Source organism: Lipotes vexillifer, unplaced genomic scaffold, assembly GCF_000442215.2.
Source record: "Lipotes vexillifer unplaced genomic scaffold, Lipotes_vexillifer_v1.1 scaffold90, whole genome shotgun sequence".
Taxonomy (NCBI): Eukaryota; Metazoa; Chordata; class Mammalia; order Artiodactyla; family Lipotidae; genus Lipotes; species Lipotes vexillifer.
Genome location: NW_006782310.1, coordinates 2,962,993 through 2,986,962, shown reverse-complemented (window position 1 = coordinate 2,986,962; position 23,970 = coordinate 2,962,993). Strand labels below are relative to the sequence as shown.

Below are 23,970 nucleotides of genomic sequence, written 5' to 3'. Positions count from 1 at the left end.
TGTGTCCCTAGGTCTGAAGTGGGTCTCTTGTAGACAGCATATATATGGCTCTTGTTTTTGTATCCATTCAGTGAAACTGTGTCTTTTGGTTGGAGCATTTAATCCATTCACGCTTAAGGTAATTATCAATATGTATGTTCCTATTACCATTTTCTTAATTGTTTTGGGTTTGTTTTTGTAGGTCCTTTTCTTCTCTTGTGTTTCCCACTTAGAGAAGTTCCTTTAGCATTTGTTGTAGATCTGGTTTGGTGGTGCTGAATTCGCTTAACTTTTGCTTGTCTGTGAACTTTGATTTGTCTGTCGACTCTGAATGAGATCCTTTCCATGTAGAGTAATCTTGGTTGTAGGTTCTTCCCTTTCATCACTTTAAATATATCGTGCTGCTCCCCTCTGTCTTGCAGAGTTTCTGCTGAGAAATCAGCTGTTAACATTATGGGAGTGCCCTTGTATGTTATTTGTCATTTTCCCCTTGTTGCTTTTAATAATTTTTCTTTGTCTTTAATCTTTGTCAGTTTGATTACTATGTGTCTCGCATGTTTGTCCTTGGGTTTATCCTGTCTGGGACTCTCTGTGCTTCCTTGCCTTGGGTGGCTTTTTCCTTTCCCATGTTAGGGAAGTTTTCTACTATAATCTCTTCAAATATTGTCTCAGGTCCTTTCTCTCTCTCTTCTCCTTCTGGGACCCCTGTAATGAGAGCGTTGGTGCATTTAATGTTGTCTCAGAGGTCACTTAGGCTGTCTTCATTTCTTTTCATTCTTTTTTTTTTTTTAAATTCTGTTCCTCCATAGTAAATTCCACCATTCTGTCTTCCAGGTCACTTATCTGTTCTTCTGCCTCAGTTATTCTGCTATTGATTCTATCTAGTGTGTTTTTCATTTCGTTGTTGTAATGTTCATCTCTATTTGTTTGTTCTTTAATTCTTCTAGGTCTTTGTAAACATTTCTTACATCTTCTTGATCTTTTCCTCCATTTTTTTTCCGAGGTCCTGGATCATCTTCAGTATCGCTATTCTGACTTCTTTTTCTGGAAGGTTGCCTATCTCCACTTATTTAATTGTTTTTCTGGTGTTTTATCTTGTTCCTTCATCTACTACATAGCCCTGTGCCTTTTCATTTTGTCTATCTTTCTTTAAATGTGGTTTTCGTTCCACAGGCTGCAGGATTGTAGTTCTTCTTGCTTCTGCCGTCTGCCCTCTGGTGGATGAGGCTACCTAAGAGGTTTGTGCAAACTTCCTGATGGGAGGGACTGGTGGTGGGTAGAGCTAGGTGTTGCTCTGGTAGGCAGAGGTCAGTAAAAGTTTAATCCACTTGTCTGCTGATTGGTGGGCTGAGTTTCCTCCCTGTTGTTTGTTTGGCCTGAGGCAACCCAGCACTGGAGACTACAGGCTCTTGGTTGGGCTAATGGTGGACTCCAGGAGGGCTCATGCCAAGGAGTACTTCCCAGAACTTCTGCTGCCATTGTCCTTTTTCCCATGGTGAGCCACAGCCATCCCCCACCTCTGCAGGAGACCCTCCAACACTAGCAGGTAAGTCTGGTTCGGTCTCCTATTGAGTCACTGCTCCTTGCCCCTGGGTCCTGATGTGCACACTACTTTGTGTGTGCCCTCCAAGAGTGGAGTCTCTTTACCCCACTCCTGTCAGAGTCCTGCAGTCGAATCCCACTAGCCTTCATAGTCTGATTCTCTGGGAATTCCTTCTCCTGTTACTGGACCCCAGGTTGGGAAGCCTGATGTGGACCTCAGGATCTTCACTGCAGTGGGTAGACTTCTGTTCTCCAGTTTGTAAGTCACCCACCCAGCAGTTATGGGATTTGATTCTACTGTGATCGCGCCCCTCCTACCATCTTACTGTGGCTTCTCCTTTGTCTTTGGATGTGGGGTAGCCTTTTTGGTAAGTTTCAGTATCTTCCTGTCCGTGATTCTTTAGCAGTTAGTTGTAATTCCAGTGCTCTCACAAGAGGGAGTGCCACTTGACTATGTTTATGTGTATCTATTTTTGGGCTCTCTGTTCTCTTTCATTGATCTATTTATCTAATCTTTGGCCAGTACCACATGGTCTTGACAACTGTAGACTTATAGTAAACCTTTCACTTGGGTAGTGTTAGTTTTTCAACTGTAGTATTCTTCAAGATTGTATTGATTATTCTGAGTCTTTTGCCTTTCTATGTAAATGTTATAACAGGTTGTCTATTTTCATAAAATAACTTGCTGGAATTTTGAATGGGATTAAATAGAATATATAGATTAATTTTGGAAAGCTGACAACAGTATTGAGTCTTCCTATCCATGAACATAGAGTATCTCTCCATTTATTTAGTTCTTCTTTGATTTTGTTCATCAGAGTTTTGCAATTTTTCTTAAAAAGAAATTGTACATATATTGTTAAACATGTACCTTAGTATTTCGTTTTGAGGGCTGGATATTGTATTTTTATTTTCAAATTCCATTTATTCATTGTTGGTATATAGGTATATGGGAAAACAATTGACTTGTGTTTTTTTTTTTTTTTTGCGGTACGCGGGCCTCTCACTGTTGTGGCCTCTCCCATTGAGGAGCACAGGCTCAGCAGCAAAGGCTCAGCAGCCATGGCTTACAGGCCTAGCTGCTCCACGGCATGTGGGGGTCTTCCTGGACCGGGGAACGAACCCGTGTCCCCTGCATTGGCAGGTGGACTCTCATCCACTGCACCACCAGAGAAGCCCGACTTGTGTGTATTAATCTTCTATCCTACAACCTTGCATAATCACTTGCATAATCACCAGAGAAGCCCGACTTGTGTGTATTAATCTTCTATCCTACAACCTTGCATAATCACTCAGTTCTAGGAGTTTTTTTGTGAATTCTTCAGAATTTCTACATATACAGACATGTCATCTGTAAGCAAAGAGAGTTTTATGTTTTCCTTCCCAATATGTATATATTTTACCTCCTTTTCTTCACTTATTGCATTAACTAGTACTTTAGGTATGATGTTGGAAAGGAGAGGTAAGAGGGGACATCCCTGCCTTGTATCTGCTCTTGTGGGAAAGATTTGAATTTTGCACCATTAAGTATGATGTTAGCTGTGTGGTTTTTGTAGGTAGACTTTATCAAGTTGAGAAAGTAACTCTCTATTTCTAGTTTACTGAGTTTTTATCATTAAGAGGTTTTAGATTTTGTCAACTTTCTCTGCTTTTGTTGATACGATCATGTAATTTTTTCAATCTGTTGATGTGATAGGCTACATTTATTGACTTTGGAATGTAGAACTAACTTTGCATAACAGGGATAAATTTTACTTGGCCATGATGTACAATTCTTTTTATACTTTTTTTTGGATTTGATTTGCTGATAGTTTATTGCATCTGTGTTCATGAGAGAGATTGATCAGTAGTTTTCTTTTCATTTAATGCCTTTTTATGGTTTGGGTATAAGGATTATGCTGACCTCATAGAAAGAATTAAGAAGTATTATCACTGTTTCTCTAATCTGAACAAGATTATACAGAATTGGTTTCTTTTTTTCCAAAGACTCATATGTTTTCTTTTCTTTTCTATAGTTTTATTGAGATATGATTGACATACAACACTATATAAGTTTAAGGTGTACAACTTAATGATTTGCCTTACATACATCATAAAATGATTATCACAATAAGTTTAGTGAATGTCCATCATGTCATATAGATACAAAATTAAAGAAATTGAAAAATAATTTCATTGTGATTAGAGCTCTTAGGATTTACCCTCTTTACCACTTTCATATATATCATACGGCAGTGTTAATTATATTTATAATGTTGTACATTACTTCGCTAGTACTTATTTATCTTATAACTGGAAGTTTGTACCTTTTGACTGCCTTCATCCAATTCCCCCCTTCCCCCATGCCCTACCTCTGGGAACCACAAATCTGATATTTTCTATGAGTTTGTATCTTTTTTTGTTTTGAAGTAAAATTGAAGCATAACACCGTGTTGGTTACTGTTATACAACATAGTGATTTGGTATATCTTTACATTTCATAATGATCACCATAATAAATCTAGCTATGATATGTCACTGTACAAAGATATTACATGGTTATTGACTATATTCCCCACGCTATACATTTCATACCTGTGATTCATTTCTTTTGCAACTGGAAGTTTGTGTCTCTTAGTCTCCTTCACCTATTTCTTTCCACCTACCACCTGTCTCCCCTGTGGCAACCACCCATTTGCTCTTTGTATCTTTAACTCTGTTTCTGTTTTATTTTGTTTGTTCATTTATTTTTAAGATTTCACATGTAAGTGAAATCATTACAGTATTTGTCTTTCTGTGTCTGATTTATTTCACTTAGCATAATACCCTTTAGGTCCATTCATGTTGTCACAAATGGCAAGATTTTATTCATACACACACCCACACACACACACACGCACGCACACCCCCCACATCTTCTTTATACATTCATCTATCAGCAGGCACTTAGATTACTTCCATATCTTTCTTGGTTCTTGGAAATAATGCTGCAAAGAATATAGAGGTGACTTCATCTTTTTGAATTAGTGTTTTCATTTTCTATGGATAAATATGCAGCAGTAGCATTGCTGGATCATATGGTAGTTCTACGTTTAATTTTTTGAAGAATCACCATACTGTTTTCCATAGTGTCTGCACCAATTTACATTCCTACCAACAGTGCACAAGGGTTGCCTTTTCTCCTCATCCTCACCAACACTTGTTACTTGTTGTGTTTTTTATAATAACGATTCTGATTGATTGTAAGATGACATCTCATTGTGGTTTTCATTTTCATTTCCCTGGTGATCCGTGATACTGAGCATCTTTTCATGTGCCTGCTGCCCATCTGTATGTCTTCTCTCGAAAAAATGTCTACTCAGATCTGTTGCCCATTTTTAAATCTGGTTGTTTCTTTTTTTCATGTTCAGTTGTTTGACTTCTTTGTGTATTTTGGATATTATTCCCTAGTCAGATGTATTGTTTGCAGCAAGTATCTTCTCCCATTCAGTAGGTGGCCTTTTCGTTTTGTTGACAGTTTCCTTTTCCGTGCAAAAGCTTTTTAGTTTGATTTAGCCCATTTGTTTATTTTTGGTTTTGTTTCTCTTGCCTGAAGTGACGTACCCAAAAAATATTGTTAAGACCGATGCCAAAAAGCTTACTGCCTATGTTTTCTTCTAGAAGTTTTATGGTTTCAAGTCTTACATTTAAGTCTTTAATCCATTTTGAATTTACTTTTGTCCATGGTGTGAAAGAGTAGTCCAATTTGATTCTTTTGCATCATGTAGCTGTCCAGTTTTCCCAACACCATTTAGGTATAATTTCTTCATTAAATGTTTGGTAGAATTCACCATTAAACCCATATGGTCCTAGTGCTTTCTGTTTTAGAATATTATTAATTATTGGTTAAATTTCATTAATTGATGTAAGCCTATTTAGTCTTCTCCTTCTTGTTTGAGTTTGGCAGCTTCTATCTATCAAGGAATCACTCCATTTCATCTATGTTATTAAATTTGTGGGCATAAAGTTGTTCATAATATTCTTTTGTTATCCTTTTAATGTCCCTGGGACCTGTAGTAATGTCCCATCTTCATTACTGATATTAGTAGAATATGCCTTTTTTTTTTTCCTTAGCCTAGTTAGAGGCTTATTGATTTCATTAATCTTTATGATGAATCATCTTTTGGTTTCATTTTTTACTGATTTCTTATTTCCAAATTCACTGATTTCTGTTGTAGTTCTTTTTTCTTATTCTTATCCTTCTTCCTTTGGATTTAATTTTCTCTTCTTTTTCTAGTTTCCTAAGGTGGAAACTTAGATTATTGATTTTAGATTGTTCTTTCTCAAAATATTCATTTAATGCTATAAATTTTACTCTAAGCAATGTTTTCGTTGCATCCCCCAAATTTGGATAACCTGTGTTTTCACTTTCGTTTAGTTCAGATTATGTTAAAATTTCTCTGGAGGTATCTTCTTTGACCCACGTGTTATTTAGAAGTATGTTGTTTAATCTCCACATGTTTAGGTACCTTCCTGTTATCTTTCTGCTATTGATTTCTAGTTTAATTCCATTGTGGTCTGAGAGCATCCATTGTATAATTTCTCTTCTTTGAAAAGTCTCAAGGTGTGTTTTATGGTCCAGAGTGTGATCTATCTTAGTGTATATTCCATGTGAGCTTGAGAAGAATGTATGTTCCACTACTGTTGGATGAAATAATCTCTAGATGTCAGTTATATATAATTAATTGAGCAGTGTTGAGTTCAGCAATGTCCTTACCAATTTTCTGGCTACTGGATTTGTCCATTTCTGAGAGAGGGATGTTGAAATCTTCAACTATGATAGAGTATTCATCTACTTCTTCTTGCATTTCTACCACTTTTTGCGTCACATAATTGGACACTCTTTTGTTAAGAACATACATTTTAAGACTTGTTATGTCTTCTTGGAGAAGTGACCTCTTTATCATTATATAATGCCCTTCTTATCCCTGATAACCTTCCTTACCTTGAAATCTGTACTTCTTGAAATTAATATAGCTACTCTGCTTAATTTTGATTCTTATTAGCATGGTAATTTTCTCCACCCACTTACTTTTAATATATATGTGTCTTTGTATTTAAAGTAAATTTCTTACAGAAAATATACTGTTGGGTTCTGTATTTATTCTTAATTGAAGTATAGTTGACTTACAGTATTATGTTAGTTTCAGGTGTACTACATAGTGATTTGACATTTGTGTAAGCAACAAAATGATTGCGGGGACATGTCTAATAATTATCTGTTTCAAACACAATTACTACAATATTATTTTCTTACCATATTTCTTATGCTGTGTATTATGTCCCATGGCTTGTTTATTTTATAACTGGAGTTTTGCAGCTCTTATTTCCCTTCATCTGTTTCACCCAACACCCTATTCCCCCAACCCCAGCTGATAAACACACATTTGTTCTCTGTATCTATGAGTATTTTAACACTTTATTTGTTTCTTTCCTTTGTTTTCTAGATTCCACATACAATTAGGATCTTACAGTATTTGCCTTTCCCTGCATGACTTATTTCACTTAGCAAGATCCACCCTCTAGATACATCCATGTTGTTGTACTTCTCATTTCTGATATTGGTAATTCATGTATTTTTATTATTTTCATTAATAGTTATTCCAAAGGATTATGAATTTTATTAATATTGTCAAAGAACCAACATCAGCTGTGTTGCTTATTCTCTATATTTTGTATGCTTTCCATTTAAATTATTACCCCTTTTAAGTTTTAATGATTTTTTTCATTCTGCTTAGTTTGCATTTGTTTTTCTTTTTCTAGCTTCTTAATTTTAAACTCTTCATTGTTAATGTGAACATTGAAAACTATATATTTCTATTTAAGTGCAGCTTTAGCTTCTTCATATGTGTTTTGGTACATTTTGTTACATATTAATTAAGGTTAAAATATTTTAAAAATTTCCTCGCGATTTCTTATTTGACTCATGTTTTAACTAGAAGCGAGTATTCAGTTTCCAAATCTTGGAGGGTTTGTGTGTGTTTTTTTTTTAGATTTTTAAAAGTGTTTTTGTATGATGTTCATACTTTTGAATTTATTGAGACTTATTCAACAATTCAGAATACGATTTGACTTGATGAAAGGTTCACATGCACCTGAAAATATGAATATTCTGTAGTTGTTTTTGTGATATTCTATATATGTCAATTAAGTCATCTTAGTTAATAGTGTCATTCAAATCTAAATCCTCACTGATTTTTATCTACTTGTTTTTCTGTCATTTTACTTTTTACCTCTCTTTTTCTTTATATTTAAAATAGCTCTGTATGACACCATACTGTTAAATGTCCCCTACTGCCTTTCTCGATAGATAGACAGATCAATCGATCTAAGTATATATCTCCAGCCTGACAATATCTTTTAATTGGAGGATTTTTAGTTCTATTTTTAACTGGTTTTTGTGTGTGGTTATCTAGAAATTTCAATATGTATCTACCTTACTATAGCACAACTCGAATTCATACTTTACTGTTTTATTTTTAATGTAAGAATTTTAAAATTATATATTTCCAGTTGTTCCCTTTCTTTGTGCTATTGTTTTCATGTTTCACTTCATAATTTATAAACTCCATGTTCATAATACTATTTTTGCTTTTAATAGCCTTTTATAGAAAGTAAGAAATATTGAAAATAGTCATTTGTATTTCCTATATATTTATAACTTCTTTCAGTTTTCTTTTAGGCTGAGTTTCCATCTGGAATTATTTACCTTCATACTGAAGTATTTACTGTATTAATTTTGTTGTGTAGATGCTGCTAGTGACAAATTCTCTCACCTGTTATTTGTTTTATATATATATATATATATATATATATATATATATATATATATATGTATTTTGCATTCATTTTTCAAGGACAGTTTTACTGATGGTAGAATTCTAGATTACGAGTATTTTTCCCTCCAGGACTTTAAAGATTGTTGTTCTGGGCTGAATTGTTTATTATGTATTGTCAGCAATCACTCCTGTTCTGTACATTAGGTGGAAATAAATGAAGACCAACTAAATAAGAATAGGCAGTGGCTATTTATTCAGAACTTGTTATAGTAAGAGTCAGCTACCATCACTCATGTTTGACAGAGACTCAGAGGCAGAGAGAAGAGATGGAAAGCTTTATAATGAAAAAAAGGAAAGGCTTCAGATATGCCCTGATCGGAAGCTATTGGCATGTAGAAGCTGGAGGTGGGCTAACTAAAAGTGGTACATCCTATGAAAGTAGTTAGGGGTGCATAGGGCTTTCTCTGGTTGGTCCTAAGTTGGTCATGGGGACAAAAATTAGGGAAGCTGTCAGTAATTAATCAAGTCCTGGCCATTTTAAAGCAATTGTTACAAGGGTTTTTGTTTGACATCTTAGGCTGGTTGCTAGAGATAGTTGTCTGACTTCCTACAAGTCTGACTTATTGAAAGTAGGCTGACTTCCTGGTCTAGTTACCATAGAAAATAGGTTGGTTTCGTGGGATGGTTGCTGCAGATGTGGGTCAGAATTCTATTTTTGTATTTGGCCTGGCCATTGCCCATTTGAATGTTCATTCTCTCAGTTATGTGTATTTTGTCTCTGTCTTCTTTTAAGATTTTCTTTTATATTTGGTTTCCAGCAGTTTGCCTGTGATATGCCCAGGTGTGTGTGTGTGTGTGTGTGTGTGTGTAAGTTCTCATTAGGATTTGTTGAGCTTCTTAGATCTGTGGGTTGAGATTTTTCATCAGTTTCTTCAATTTTTATACTTTTATTTTCCAAAAAAAATTTAGTCCCATTTCCTCTCTTCTCTCCTTTTGATATTCCAGTTGTAAAATTGCATGTTACACTCATCCAAAGACACTGTATTCTCCAATTCCATAATTTACATTTGATGTTTTTTTAGAGTGTCCAATTTTCTCCTGAAATACACTATCAATCTTTTGCTGTAAATTTTTTAACATATTAGTAATGATTATTTTAAAGTCCAGGCATGCTAATTTCAATAACTGATTTATCTATGGATCTTCTATTTACTTTGCTTTCCCTTTATTATGGGTAAAATTTTCCTTCATATATCTTTTAAAGTTTTATTGTATTCTGGACATTGTTATAAAGGAGTGGTTGAAGTATACCATTTTATTGTTTTATTTCCCAGGTAATAAAGTCTCTTCCATTGTCTGGTGGTTAGGGTAAGGGGCTAGCCATTCCAAATTCCTCTTATGGCTGAGCCATAGTTTTAAATATACTGAGTTCATCTTTGATTTGTCAAACCCCTAACCTCCCAGGAGTTTTTCATCTTGTCAGTACTCGGACTGAGAGGAGAGTGTATTGTAGTCACAAGTATGTTTGTTTACTATTGGGTTCCAATTGCAAAGGGTTTTGGAATACAATTACTGCAAGAATGCTTAGGAATAAGTAATTTCTCTTTGCACTGTTTCCCCTTGACTGCTGCTCTTGGTAAAATTTGGGGAGAGGAGGAAGGCGAATTGACATACTAAGGTATTTTTTATATTTGGGGCTATTTTCAGTTTATAAAACCATTCTGCCAGACCAAATTGTCGTCTTGTCTTGGCTGATTTCTCTTCATCCCTGCGAAGTCTCTCCATCTGTAGCAGGTCTGCTCCTCTACTGTCCATCCACATTCATGTCCACTACCATGAATGGAAGCTGTAGTAGCTCTTTTCTCATCTCCTGGTTTTCCTTCTGTCTCACTGGCATTATTCTTAGTTCGTTCCTTAATTTTTTATTAGTTCTCCTATGTCATAAATTTGCAGTGCCTTGTATCTCAGTTTTTAAATATTTTGTTTTCTGTGTGCAATTACTCCTATGGTGATGTCGTCTAGACTTGTCTTTCCATATCATCAGTGCACTGATGACTCATAGTTAAATCTTCAAATCAGACTTCTACCCTGAACCCCAGACTTGTATTCCCAATAGCCTATTTGACATTTCCAGTTGAGTTCAAAATAAACATCTTAATACATCCAAAATGAAACTTTTCTCCACAAAATAATAAACAAACAAATAAATAAAACCTACTCCACCTGCAGTCTTTTCCACCTCAATGGTAATTCCATCTTTCAAGTTGCTCAGACCAAAATACTTAGAGTCATCTATTGCTTCCTTCTTTCTATAATACTCAGCTTGCTGTCAATCAGAAAATTTGCTGGTTCTTCCTTTCATCTTTAGATCATATCCAAAATCTGAACAGTTATCTCCATCCTAGTCCAAACCATCAACATCATTTGCCTGGCTTATTAAAGTAGCCGCAGACCTAGTCTCTCTGCTTCCATTCTTGTCTCCTTTCCTATTCTACATTATATTCTCAACCTGGGTGATCTTTTGGAAACTTGAGTCAGATCATGTCACTCTTGCTCAAAACCCTTCAGAGGCTTCCCCATCTCTCAGTGTAAATTTTAAGTTCCTTTGTATGTCCTAGCTATAATGACCTCTGTGCTGTACCTCAAACATGCCAGGTATACAAGGGCCTCGGGGTTCTCTGTGATTGTTGTTAACTTTATCTGAGAGTCTCTTATCTGCATTGCTTGCCCCATTGCCTCTTTTGAGAATTTGCTCAAATATCTTCCCAGTGAGGTCTTAAAAACCAATTTATTTAAATTGAAAATCCTATACAACTCCTCCACTCTATTTTTCCATGTAACATTATTTTCTTCAACTATCTATGTAACTTACTTTAGTATTTTGTTTTATTTTCTTTCCTCCCCCATTGGAGTATAAGTGGGGTAAAAGAGTTTTTTTTCCCTGTTTTGTTACTGCTGTATACATAGAATAATGCTCGACACATAGAGGTATTTTAAAATGAGTCTATGTTTTACTAGCTGTTTTTTTCTAACTTGGCTGTTGATTCATATTTGCCAACCTGAGTCTTCATACTGTGACAATCTAAAGATGAAGAGGTTTCGTTGCTTTACAGTGACCCCCTTGTCCCCTTCATATTATTATCTTATATTAATTGTGCTAGAGTTTGGGGGTTATTGTTACAGTTAGAATAGAAAAAGCAAACACAATTTTCTTGAATGAAGGTTAAGTGTTACCCTCAGAAAAGGAACATATATTGGTATTCCATCCTCAAAAAAACTGCTTTGTAAATGTTAAAGCACTTTTCAAATATAAGGAATTAAAATGTTTTGCATAGTAGACAGCTTTGGAATATTTTAGTACTGATTTGACACATCAGCTCTTCACTGGCAACTACATGCTGCTTTTAAATGTTGTGCGGTCTACAATGTAAGTTTGAACATTCAAATTCCATGTAAATAATTTAAGACTTTTATAACAATGTTCCAAAATAATTTTTCCCTTTATAGCAAATTCAAGGATATTTGAATTCATAGTAATACCTATAACCATATTTTAATCAGGTGTAAAGACTCTTAAATAATTGGGGGAAAAGCAGAAATTGAAAAAAAAAAAAAGAGTAACTGCTCATGCTTAAGAATAGTAATAAAGAACTTCGCATTTTAGTGTAATGAAAAGATAAAAATCTCTTGAGCGATATTTTGATAATTCTCAAGACAGACTCATCTAGAAAAAAATATTTTAATTTTGAAGTAAATAAAAAGGTTTGTCACAAATTTATCTTCTTTTTTAGATGAATTATTCACAACCATTATTTTAAAAATTTACACAGGCATTACTTTGAATCTCCATGTAAATATCTCAAAGCAGAGTTCAAAAATGTTATTTTTATTGTTAAAATATAGAGTTGAAATCAATTCATCCTGAGAGTCTGCCTATATATTTTTCCCAAAAAAAGTTTGTTTTTTTTTAAATTTACATTTTTAAAAACTGAGATATAATTGACATATAACATTATATTAGTTTCAGAAGTTCAACATAATAATTTGATATTTGTATATATTATGAAATGATCACCATAGGAAGTCTAGTTAGCATCCATCATCACACATAATAACAAATTTTTTTTGTTGTGATGAGAACTTTTAAGGTCTACTTTCTTTCTTCAGATATTCGATATAGTGTTAACTATAATAACCATGCTGTACATTACAACCCCATGACTTTGATTCAATATTAAGAAAAAAAATTATAACCCAAAACTGTATAGTGCTTATGATTTCACTCATCTGTTTAAATACATTTTGATATCTTTCTAGATTTTTTAAAAACATCTTTATTAGAGTATAATTGCTTTACATTGATGTGTTAGTTGCTGCTGTATAACAAAGTGAATCAGCTATACATATACGTATATACGCATATCCCCCTCCCTCATGCGTCTCCCTCCCACCCTGCCTATCCCACTCCTCTAGGTGGTCACAAAGCACCGAGCTGATCGCCCTGTGCTATGTGGCTGCTTCCCACTAGCTATCTATTTTATATTTGGTAGTGTATGTATCTCAATGCCACTCTCTCACTTCATCCCAACTTAAACTTCCCCCTCTCCGTATCCTCAAGTCCATTCTCTACGTCTGTGTCTTTATTCCTGTCCTGCCCCTAGGTACTTCAGAAACTTTTTTTTTATTCCATATATATATGTGTTAACATACAGTATTTGTTTTTCTCTTTCTGACTTGCTTCACTTTGTATGACAGACTCTAGGTCCATCCACCTCATTACAAATAACTCAGTTTCACTTCTTTTTATGGCTGAGTAGTATCCCATTGTATATATGTGCCACATCTTGTTTATCCATTCATCTGTTGATAGACACATAGGTTGCTTCCATGTCCTGGCTAATGTAAACAGTGCTGCAATGAACATTTTGGTACATGACTCTTTTTCAATTATGGATTTTTCAGGGTATATGCCCAGTAGTGGGATTGCTGGGTCGTATGGTAATTCTCTTTTTAGTTTTTTAAGGAACCTCCATACCATTCTCCATAGTGGCTGTATCAATTTACATTCCCAACAACAGAGCAAGAGGGTTCCTTTTCTCCACACCCTCTCCAGCATTTATTGTTTGTAGATTTTTTGATGATGGCCATTTGGACTTGTGTGAGGTGATACCTCATTGAAGTTTTGATTTGCATTTCATTGATGATTAGTGATGTTGAGCATCCTTTCATGTGTTTGTTGGCAATCTGTGTATCTTCTTTGGAGAAATGTCTATTTAGGTCTTCTGCCCATTTGTGGATTGGGTTGTTTGTTTTTTTAATATTGAACTTCATGAGCTGCTTGTACACTTTGAAGGTTAATCCTTTGTCAGTTACTTTGTTTGCAAATATTTTCTCCCATTGTCAGGGTTGTCTTTTCATCTTGTTTATGGTTATCTTTGCTGTGCAGAGCTGTTAAGTTTCATTAGGTCCCATTGGTTTATTTTTGTTTTTATTTCCATTTCTCTAGGAGGTGGGTCAAAAAGGATCTTGCTGTGGTTTATGTCATAGTGTATTCTACCTATGTTTCCCTCTAAGAGTTTTATAGGGTCTGGCCTTACATTTAGGTCTCGAATCCATTTTGAGTTTATTTTTGTGTATGGTGTTAGGGAGTGTTCTAATTTCATTCTTTTACATGCAACTGTCCAGTTTTCACTGCACCACTTATTGAAGAGGCTGTCCTTTCTCCATTGTATATTCTTGCCTCCCCTGTCAAAAATAAGGTGACCATATGTTCATCGGTTTATCTCTGGGCTTTCTATCCTGTTCCATTGATCTATATTTCTATTTTTGTGCCACTACCATGCTGTCTTGATTACTATAGCTTTGTAGTATAGTCTGAGGTCTGGGAGCCTGATTCCTCCAGCTCCATTTTTCTTTCTCAAGATTGGTTGGCTACGTGGGGTCTTTTGTGTCTCCATACAAATTGTGAAATATTTTCATCTAGTTCTGTGAAAAAGCCATTGGTAATTTGATAGGGATTGCATTGAATCTGTAGATTGCTTTGGGTAGTAGAGTCATTTTCACAATGTTGATTCTTCCAATCCAAGAACACGGTATATCTCTTCATCTGTTTGTATCATCTTTAATTTCTTTCATCAGTGTCTTATAGTTTTCTGCATACAGGTCTTTTGTCTCCTTAGGTAAGTTTATTCCTAGGTATTTTTTTCTTTTTGTTGCAATGGTAAATGGGAGTGTTTCCTTAATTTCTAGTTTCAGATTTTTCATCATTAGTGTATAGGAATGCAAGAGATTTCTGTGCATTAATTTTGTATCCTGTTACTTTACCAAATTCATTGATTAACTCTAGTAGTTTTCTGGTAGCATCTTTAGGATTCTCTGTATATAGTATCATGTCATCTGCGAACAGTGACAGCTCTACTCTTCTTTTCCAATTTGGATTCCTTTTATTTTTCTTCTCTGATTGCCATGGGTAAAACTTCCAAAACTATGTTGAATAATAGTGGTGAGAGTGGGCAACATTGTCTTGTTCCTGATCTTAGAGGAAATGGTTTCAGTTTTTCACCATTGAGAACTATGTTGGCTGTGGGTTTGTCATATATGGCCTTTATTATGTTGAGGTAAGTTCCCTCTATGCCTACTTTCTGGAGGGTTTTTATCATAAATGGGTGTTGAATTTTGGTGAAAGATTTTTCTGCATCTATTGAGATGATCATGTGGTTTTTCTCCTTCAATTTTTTAATATGGTTTATCACATGGATTGATTTGCATATATTGAAGAATCCTTGCATTCCTGGGATAAACCCCACTTGGTCATGATGTACGATCCTCTTAATGTGCTGTTGGATTCTGTTTGCTAGTATTTTGTGGAGGAATTTTGCATCTGTGTTCATCAGTGATATTGGGCTGTATCTGATCTATTTTAGAATCCCTAGTTATTATATAGTCACTTTGCTTTATTATATATTAACATCATAAAAATGATATGAAAAATATTTTTGTACATTGAGTACATATCCTATCGCAGATATTACGTTAGGAACGGGGGGACAAAGATGAGTAATATTTAGTCTCTGGCTTCCAAAGCCTAAAAAATGCCTAACGTTTAAGTAGAATTTTCTCTTGCTGGGCATTCTTATGAGAAATTTATGTATACTTATTCCTTGAATTTTTATAAGAATTCCATGAGATAAGTACTATTATGCTATTGTTTTCCACATTTTGAAAGGAGGAAACTGAGGCACAGAGAGATTAGTCATATAGTTTGTCATTGGAGTCTGTGCTCACTGTCCAGCTAAAGTCTATAGTCTGTATCTAAGCCTTTCTACAAAAGGTGGCTGCTTAGAAAAAAATGGATTTTGACCCACTCTTTGCCCACCTTGCCATGGGCTCTAGTGTCTTAGCCTGTTTCCTCAGAACTGCCTTGGTGTCCATCTTCAAGATGAGTTTTCAGAAAAATGCTCTCTCCCCTACTCTTCCCACCAGCTTTCCCTAAGACAAACATTGTTATAGTTTAACAGATATACTGATATTATGTTGAAAAACAGGGGCTCAAAAAATAATACAGTGGAGAAAATGATAAACTTCTAACAGTTGTGGTTGCTGGCATTCATATAAGCTTGGTTGGTTATAACTCGCAAAATTCAAATCTAAGTTGTGACACTTTCAGCATGACCTACTTTAAAAAACTTTTAAAAAATAAATAATATTGTCTTTTGGGGGCCGGGGAGCTGGAAAATACATAGCATGATTGATTTCCAGGTAGTTAGTCTTAAAGGAATAGCAGATGGTAAACATTAGCTATTAGAGCAGGAAATTATTTCTTCACCATATTTTTTTGAGCTAAGAGATTCTTTAGGAATAAGTAATTCTGGTTGGTTGATTTTGAAAGTAAACCATATGTTGTTTACGTGCTTTGGCATTTATCCAGTTTCCCTGAAGATGAGAGTGAAAATTAAAAAAAAACAGCCTCTTACTAATTAGATAATAATGAACATAATGAAAACAGGTGCCATAAGTTTTTGAATTATGAGAATGTATTTCCAGAACAAACTCTAGGAGTAGGATCCTGTGGGGGGGAAAGTTCTGCATATACCTATGAGGTGAGTACATATGTGTCCTGGAGATATATCCCAAGATACATATTAAACAAATTTAACTGTTATTTCTTACTATGTTAGAAATCAAAAACACAAATCAAAATGAGTTTTCAAATGCCCTGTTCATTTGATATGAATCACTAAATGTAAATATCTGTGTTATTTACAATATTGTTGTTCTTGTTAATATCTTAAAGCATTTCATACATATTTGGGTGATAAGCAAGAAATAACTAAAGACAGCCTGATGATTTTCCTGGAAAACCAATAGGACATTGAATTTTTTGAACCTGTAGATTCCCTCACCTCTGAGTGACAGCAACATCGGTAGGTCCTGTTTTCCCTCTTTACTGGAAAGAGTAGATGTAGATGATGCAGATTCTATTGCTTCAGCCACAAAGGGGAGTAATCACAGCTTCCTGTGGGGGAAGGGTGGTGCTTAGTAAGAGCTGCTCCTGACATAAAGGACTGAGAAATGGAAAGGATAATGGGGAAATCAAGGTGTAAAAAAGACAGTGTGGATGACTCCCTGGGTGAAATCCTCATTCACGGTGGTAGTAAACTGAACCTTGGCTGCAGAGGGGAAAACTGGCCCTGTGCCCTTTCCCTTCCAGTGAAGGAAATGGATGTGTTTGAATGTACAGGAATGTTTCTGATGGAAAATGAATATTCAAAATAGGGCACAATTAGGGCAATTCAAATGCATTAATGACTATTTAAATTATTTAATAATGTATATGTTAATTATTTTCCAAAAATATAACTGCTGTTTGAAAATGATATATAAATCTCATACAGTATGACCTGATACTAGATGTCTTCTGCTGTTGCAAAGACACTTAAATTCCACTGATGATTATTTTTCTAAATGATTGATGCTTATTGTGATTATTCTGTGGTTAATATATGTATGCAAAATGTAGCTGCAAAGATTTGCTTATGTTAGCATATACCCTCCCCCACCCTGAAACCTCAAGGCTCCAGACGTTATGCTGGAGAGAGAAAATGGATGTGTGTGTGTGTGTGTGTGTGTGTGTGTGTGTGTGTGTGTGTGTGTGTATCTACCCTTCAAGTTGATACAATGGTGCTGATATACAAACAACAAAAAAAGATAAAGCCTTCCCCTTGATAATGCCGTTCGCAACATACTAATATCATTTTAGAAAAACTTAGAGTAAGGAGGATGATTTAAATTTAAGAGAGGGCAGTGTTTTAAAAGAGCTATACAGAGCATTTAAAACTGGAAATTTAATATAACCAAGAATGGCACTTTTGTTAAAGAATGCTGTGATCTTCCAGCCATGCTCTTAACCAGTGATCACCCCGTAGCAAAATGCATAGATAATCAGCATCCTAGCCTGTCAGTAAACTTGTTGGGGGATTAAATCCTAAAGGAAGGAGCCCATAGCCCTGGAGGAAAACTGAGTGAATGTTTCCCTGAGTCTTTGAAGGCTCATCTCCGTAGTCCCACTGCTAGAATGTGCTCTGTTGTCATAGCAACACCATCTCCTGCTTCATGCAGGAAAGATTAGCTCTTACTGTGCAGAGGAGAGAATTTAGGGGAAGTCAGACTAATCCCTGGGTGCACTTGGAGAGAAAGGTTGGACCTCGCCTGAGGGATGCTGTCTCTGCCATGATAGAATTGGCCTGCCACAGACACTGGTATTTAAGTTGAAGAGCAGAATTCACAGTAAGTGTCAGCTCCTCCAGAGTAGGATATTGATGAATGAGGTTTGTCTAAGTCTTGTTGAAGATTGTCCCATGCAGCAGTAGAAGGACAGCAGGAGACTCTGATGAGGCTGCCAATGTTTTCCTAGTTTAGATGGTATTTAAAGGGTTGACCACATCAGGAACTTGAGGAAAAATTTTAAATTCTTTTGAAACGTCCATCTAAAATCCTGGGAAAAAAATATATATATATATATATGTATTATATGCTTTGGGCACTTTATTTACCCTAGGTTTTTGTGCATTTAAATTTAAAATTTCATTGAGAGAAAGAAAAAGAAACTCATGAAAAAACCTATATGTCTAAGCAGGTGTGTTTCTTCAACACTCAAAGTGATGAGAATTCATTTTAGGATTGTAAATGTTCTTTTTCTGTTATGCATACATTTTTTGAAAATATTTTTAGAAGCATACAAGTGGTAGAGTTCTTTTAAGGTAGTTATAAAATTATAAAAAGGTATTCATTGGGTAAGGTTAATTTATTTAAGATTAATTTATTTAGCTCTTCTGTTTGAGCTGCTACTTCCACTTCTCAGCATAAAGCATGTGCAGTGTGTAAATCTTTCAGGATTTTCTGTTGCTTGCCTCAAATGGATTTTGTTCTGGGGGGCTGTCTATATGGATTTATTTAGATTTTTTTCCCCCTTGGTTGAATTTGTACATTTTTAATGCAGTTAGTAAGGATTGCATGTATTCTAGCTAAAGTGCTGGGAAACCTTGTTAGGGATTTGAAATGTTTGATCTTGATAGCTATTGTGTAGATGCCCAGTCTTTCAAAAACTTAATTACTTCAAAGTACACTTTAATCCACATCCGAAAATTAAAATATTCTTTTCCAAAAATATATAGATTTTACATATGATATTACTAATATGTAAACTGAGTGGTTTTGACTATCAGTGTGTATTACCCTGAAAGTATATATGTTTTTTTATTTAAAGCATTCATGGTAAAAACTGTATCATGCTGTGTTCATCATGTTTTTCAGATGTTTTGATTGTGACCATGTATGTATAGTGTGTATTTAGAAAGTGAGTTTTGTTTCCCATGGACCAAATCCTAGGCCACTAATGTACTAGCACACTACAAGTACCATCACAGTCTATGCTAAATATAGCCATTATCATAAAAAATTTTTAATTGCCATTTGATATGTGCTGCTTTATCAGAATGAATGAGATTTAGGTGTTGCTGGAAAAGCAGAGCACAGATCACACATATACTGCTTTTCTTTTAAACTTAATGCTAGAATAGACTACATGCCTTAGATTTAAAGGAACAATTATATTAAAAGGCTACGTAACATTATTCTCTTCATATGTCAGGAAAAAACCACAAAACCATAAGTGTGGTACTTGGCTTAATAGCATTCAGCTTGTAACCATGCAGAAGCCTGGTGCTCTCAAGAAAATGGAGACAAATCAGGAAGTCAGGAACCCCTTTCATTAAAAGATTGCAAATTATTCCAACAACCTCTTTTCTATGATTTCTATCACTAGTTCAGGGTAGGACCCTTAAAAATCACAGAGGGGAAAAGCAAATCTGCTGTTCTCCCCCGCAACCCCTATCCTCAACGCCCAGCCCTGCTGAAAGCAAACTAGAGTTACTTATCTCTCTTCGTAGACTTTGGGCAAAAGTGAGCAAACCAATGAATGACCTTATGCTAAAAAGGGAGAAACTTCAGGTCCACTATATGATGCTAAGCTCAGAATGAATAGAACAGTACTGGGAAAGAAGAACGATGGCTCATAAAAAATGGGCACCATTTACTGAGATAACAGAATGAAATGCACAAATATATAATTGAATAATAATTGAAAAGTAAGTCAAGGATTTAGTCCATTCACGACCTTAACCAATGTTTTTGGAGAGGTATTCTTAACCAGTGTAAAGAAAAACCCTCAAAACTTGTTATATCACTTAGAATTTTCCATTTCCTGTGTTCTGTGTTTGTTGTTATTATCATCATCATCATCATCATTATTTTAGAAATACAGTAGTGATTGAACTGGACCCAGATGCTGTAGGTTGAAGACTAGTGGGAATTTGTCACATCCCTGAGGCAGGGTTTGCTTTGGGCTCCTAGTCTGTCAAGGGCTTGCTTGGAGAGGGAACAGGTCATCCTCCAAAGCCTAATTATTCCTTGAAAGGCACTGCTTCAGGAGTTTTTGAAAGAGCGAGTTGCTCCATTCTTGAACAGGAGCCAGAGGTTTGAAATGTCATTTGGAAAGTCCAAAAGTCAGTTTTAAGGATAAAAATCCTCAGGATGTAAAGGTCTTCTGAAAGCTCTGGGGTTAGTAGGCGATCTAGAAATGGTCTGAGCTTTTGCATGGGGAACCATAATACAGAAAAGAGAAAGAGGAAACAATGGCACAGGAAAAATTACAACATAAACATGCTGGAGAACTCAACAAACAAACCCACATGGGAGGCATTAATACATGATTTCCTAATGGTCAGTTACTATGTAAACTGAGGATAGGTTCCAAAACTACCCAGTATGGTTGATGACTGGCATGTGTATTATAGTAAATATTAAAAATAAAAATCTTCAGCACAAAAGGTAATACTGTGATATGAACACTTTTTGTATTTGCTTTTAAAAATCAAACTAAGGTTCAATTTGACTGTTTATGTAAGATTTGATTCTATGACATTGTCAGTTGGAAGGCCACTTGAGAACTGTGATTTAGCAATGATGCCTCTTCTCTTTTTAAAATTTTGGGACTTATGTTGATGTAAAAATATTCTCTTCAAATTTTACCTTAATTCTTTAAGTTTTACTTTGTATGTCTCGGGACAAATATGTAAGATGCTAAATTTATGTTTTCTTAGGGTTACATGTAAGCAAATGGGTGGCACGGTGCATAGTGTATGGGGAAGGTGGCTGTGGCAGTTGTTGAAATCCAGTTGTAGAAAGACCAGAACGTCAGTCTGGGCTTTGTGCTTTTGATGATACATGCTTTTGAGGGCAGTTGGAGACCAATGAGCATTTGTGAACCAAGAGTGAAAAATAGGAGCAGTTCTCTGTGAAGACGTATCCTACACATGTGGGGTAGGATGAATAGATGGTCTAAGTGATAGAGAAATGAATAGGATGGAGAGCCTAAGCTAGCATAGAAACACTGACAATTAAACATAGGGAAGAGATGAGAAAGAAATTATAGACATGTAGTCTATGGAATTTCATGTGTGAATTTATACAACAAAGGTTTATCTGACCTCTGCCAAGTGACAGGCGACCAGACAGATGGTAAGAATTACAGAGCAAAATGCTAAAGTTCAGGCATTCATCAAAACAGTCTGGTGAGAATGACTGTAAGATAGAAAATCAAAATATCTGTGGTAAGGGGTGTAATAAAACAAGCAGAAGATAGACTTGGCCAGTGATTGGATAGCATTAAAGAACCTTCAAACCCGAAACCCATGGGTGCTATTACTAGACAGAGAGAAAGTCAGTAGGAGGAGGGGGTTTGGGAAGAGAGTGGCGATGGTAATTGAGGCAGCTGTGAGTTTGATTTTGGACATCTTGTTTGATACATAAGCCTTAAAAACAAATACTGCATTTAATTATAGTAGTTATCTTGGTTTTTCGGTTTTTTATAAATTTATTTATTGTGTTTGTTTTTTGGCTGCTTTGGGTCTTCATTGCTGCACGTGGGCTTTCTCTAGTTGTGGCAATCAGGGGCTACTCTTTGTTGCGGTGCACGGGCTTCTCATTATGGTGGCTTCTCTTGTTGCAGAGCATGGGCTGTAGGTGCGTGGGCTGCAGTAGTTGTGGCACACAGGCTTCGTTGCTCCGCGGCATGTGGGATCTTCCAGGACCAGGGCTTGAACCTATGTTCCCTACGTTGGCAGGTGGATTCTTAACCACTGCGCCACCAGGGAAGTCCCTATAGTAGTTATCTTACTCATAATGTGGTTTATTTTAGAAGGTCACGTTACTACATGAAACTTCCTAGCATCTTAGCATTTATTTTACTACTCTCTGTACTTTGTTTCCTCTGTAATATTTGTATATAGCAATTAGAATATGTGAAAACTTGACATGTATTTTCCTTTCGAAGTACAACTTTTTTAGTGTGATCAAAAAGAAGTTTAACTTTCATTACTGGAGTCTAATAATTCTAAAATTTAATAGTTTTTAACTAGGGAACTTTTGTACTCTGCTCTTGGCATTAATATATGATAAAAATAAATTCAGTACGAAGGAAAAAAGTATATATTTAGCTGAATTTATGAGAAAACCACTTTTGTAGCTTACTCGATTAGCTAGGGACAGAAGTATTTTGTATTGCCTTTTTTATCTGGATAACTGGCAGAATTTTCTATTACTTGTCATCCTGAAATGATAATAATTGTAATGATTACGATAGCGGCCTCAACAATGAACATTTTTGGTACCTTATGTTTATAATTGTTGGGGAAATAAAAACAATCCTGCCCCCTGAAAGACCCCTCTATACCTATATAGAAGCAAGAGAGAAAACACAGTTTATTACAGAGTAAGGATGTAAGGTGACATGAAAGCGGCTACAGAGTCTGGACAATTTCACACATATTTATACAGTAATGTAGAATGAAAAACAGTTCCAACTTCTTTATCTCTTTGAGAGACAAACAGATTCATCTGTGATGTCTCCCGTTTGTCTTGTGAAAGCAAGCCCTGAGCTAATTCTGCATTTACAGTTTGAAGGGTCAGAAGTCCCAGTCTTACAAGGAAAAATCAACAGGTTTGTCCTCTTATCACACCTATATATTTTCAAAAGATGCCCTAAGGAGGGGATGGTGGGGAGGCAGCCACCTCTCTCCTCAAAGAAAATTCATTCTTTTATCCTTACAGAATGTACCTTTTTGCACACATTATGTCATTTAATTATCAAATACTGCCAGACACATATAATTTCTGTTATGTCTCAGTTTTCTGAATGAGGAATGTTAAGCTTAGAGAGGTCAAGAAATGTTTTTAAAGTTGTATAACTAATAGCATAGGATTATTCCAGTTCACTCTTTCGGGCCTCTTACTGTTGTGGCCTCTCTCGTTGCACAGGCCCAGCGTCCATGGCTCACAGGCCCAGCCACTCCGCGACATGTGGGATCTTCCCGGACCGGGGCACGAACCCGTGTCCCCTGCATTGGCAGGAGGGCTCTCAACCACTGCACCACCAGGGAAGCCCCAGTTCACTCTTTATCTCACATTCTTATTTCTAGGATGAATCATTGTAGAAACTTGTTTTTGGATGCTCCGTGGAGAAGTAATGATGAGGAAACAATTATTTTTATTGTCTTGTCTTGGGTTTCTATGTACACATAAGCCTTGTGTTATAAGTAAGCAGGCTATTGGACACAGTCTGGTCCAATTGTTATGTATAGTAACTACATCATGGAATTATTTTGGGAATTAAAGGAGATAACTAATGTGAAGAAACTTGCACCACACTTGGTGTTTACTAAATGATAGTAGTCACTTAAGATTACGGAAACTTATTCTATTCCAGGAAAAGGAAAATGATGAAGACAATTGGAGGGTTTTTTTGGGGGGGAGGGGGATGAAAATCATTTATTAACAATTACAATTACATGAAGTAAGTTATTAATTAAATTACATTGTCTAATATTTTGACAATTGGGGGTTTTAATGGAAAGAATGCTGTCATGAGATTCAGAAGATTCTTCATCCATCCATTCATTGATTCATTCATTCAACGAGCATTTAAAACCATTACTCTGGACATCTTTCTGCCTGGACACACTGCAGGAAAATGAAGATAACCATAGGCTGTGTCTCCCCTCAAATATGATACCACACTCTTTCTTGATATAGATCA

The 23,970-nt window shown here is 35.6% G+C and overlaps 1 protein-coding gene across 4 annotated transcripts in view; it reads left to right on the top strand.

Annotated features, from left to right (window-relative positions):
* NOL4 (nucleolar protein 4) overlaps nucleotides 1-23,970 on the top strand; it is a 395,622-nt gene that overhangs the window by 167,384 nt on the left and 204,268 nt on the right. Inside the window, exon 1 of one of the 4 annotated variants that reach the window (XM_007455175.1) lies at nucleotides 17,931-18,104. The exons of the other annotated variants lie outside the window; for them this stretch is intronic. The gene's annotated coding sequence lies outside the window, so the exon portion shown is untranslated. Of the gene's footprint in view, nucleotides 1-17,930; nucleotides 18,105-23,970 lie in introns of those variants that run through there. 4 annotated transcript variants of the gene reach the window in all.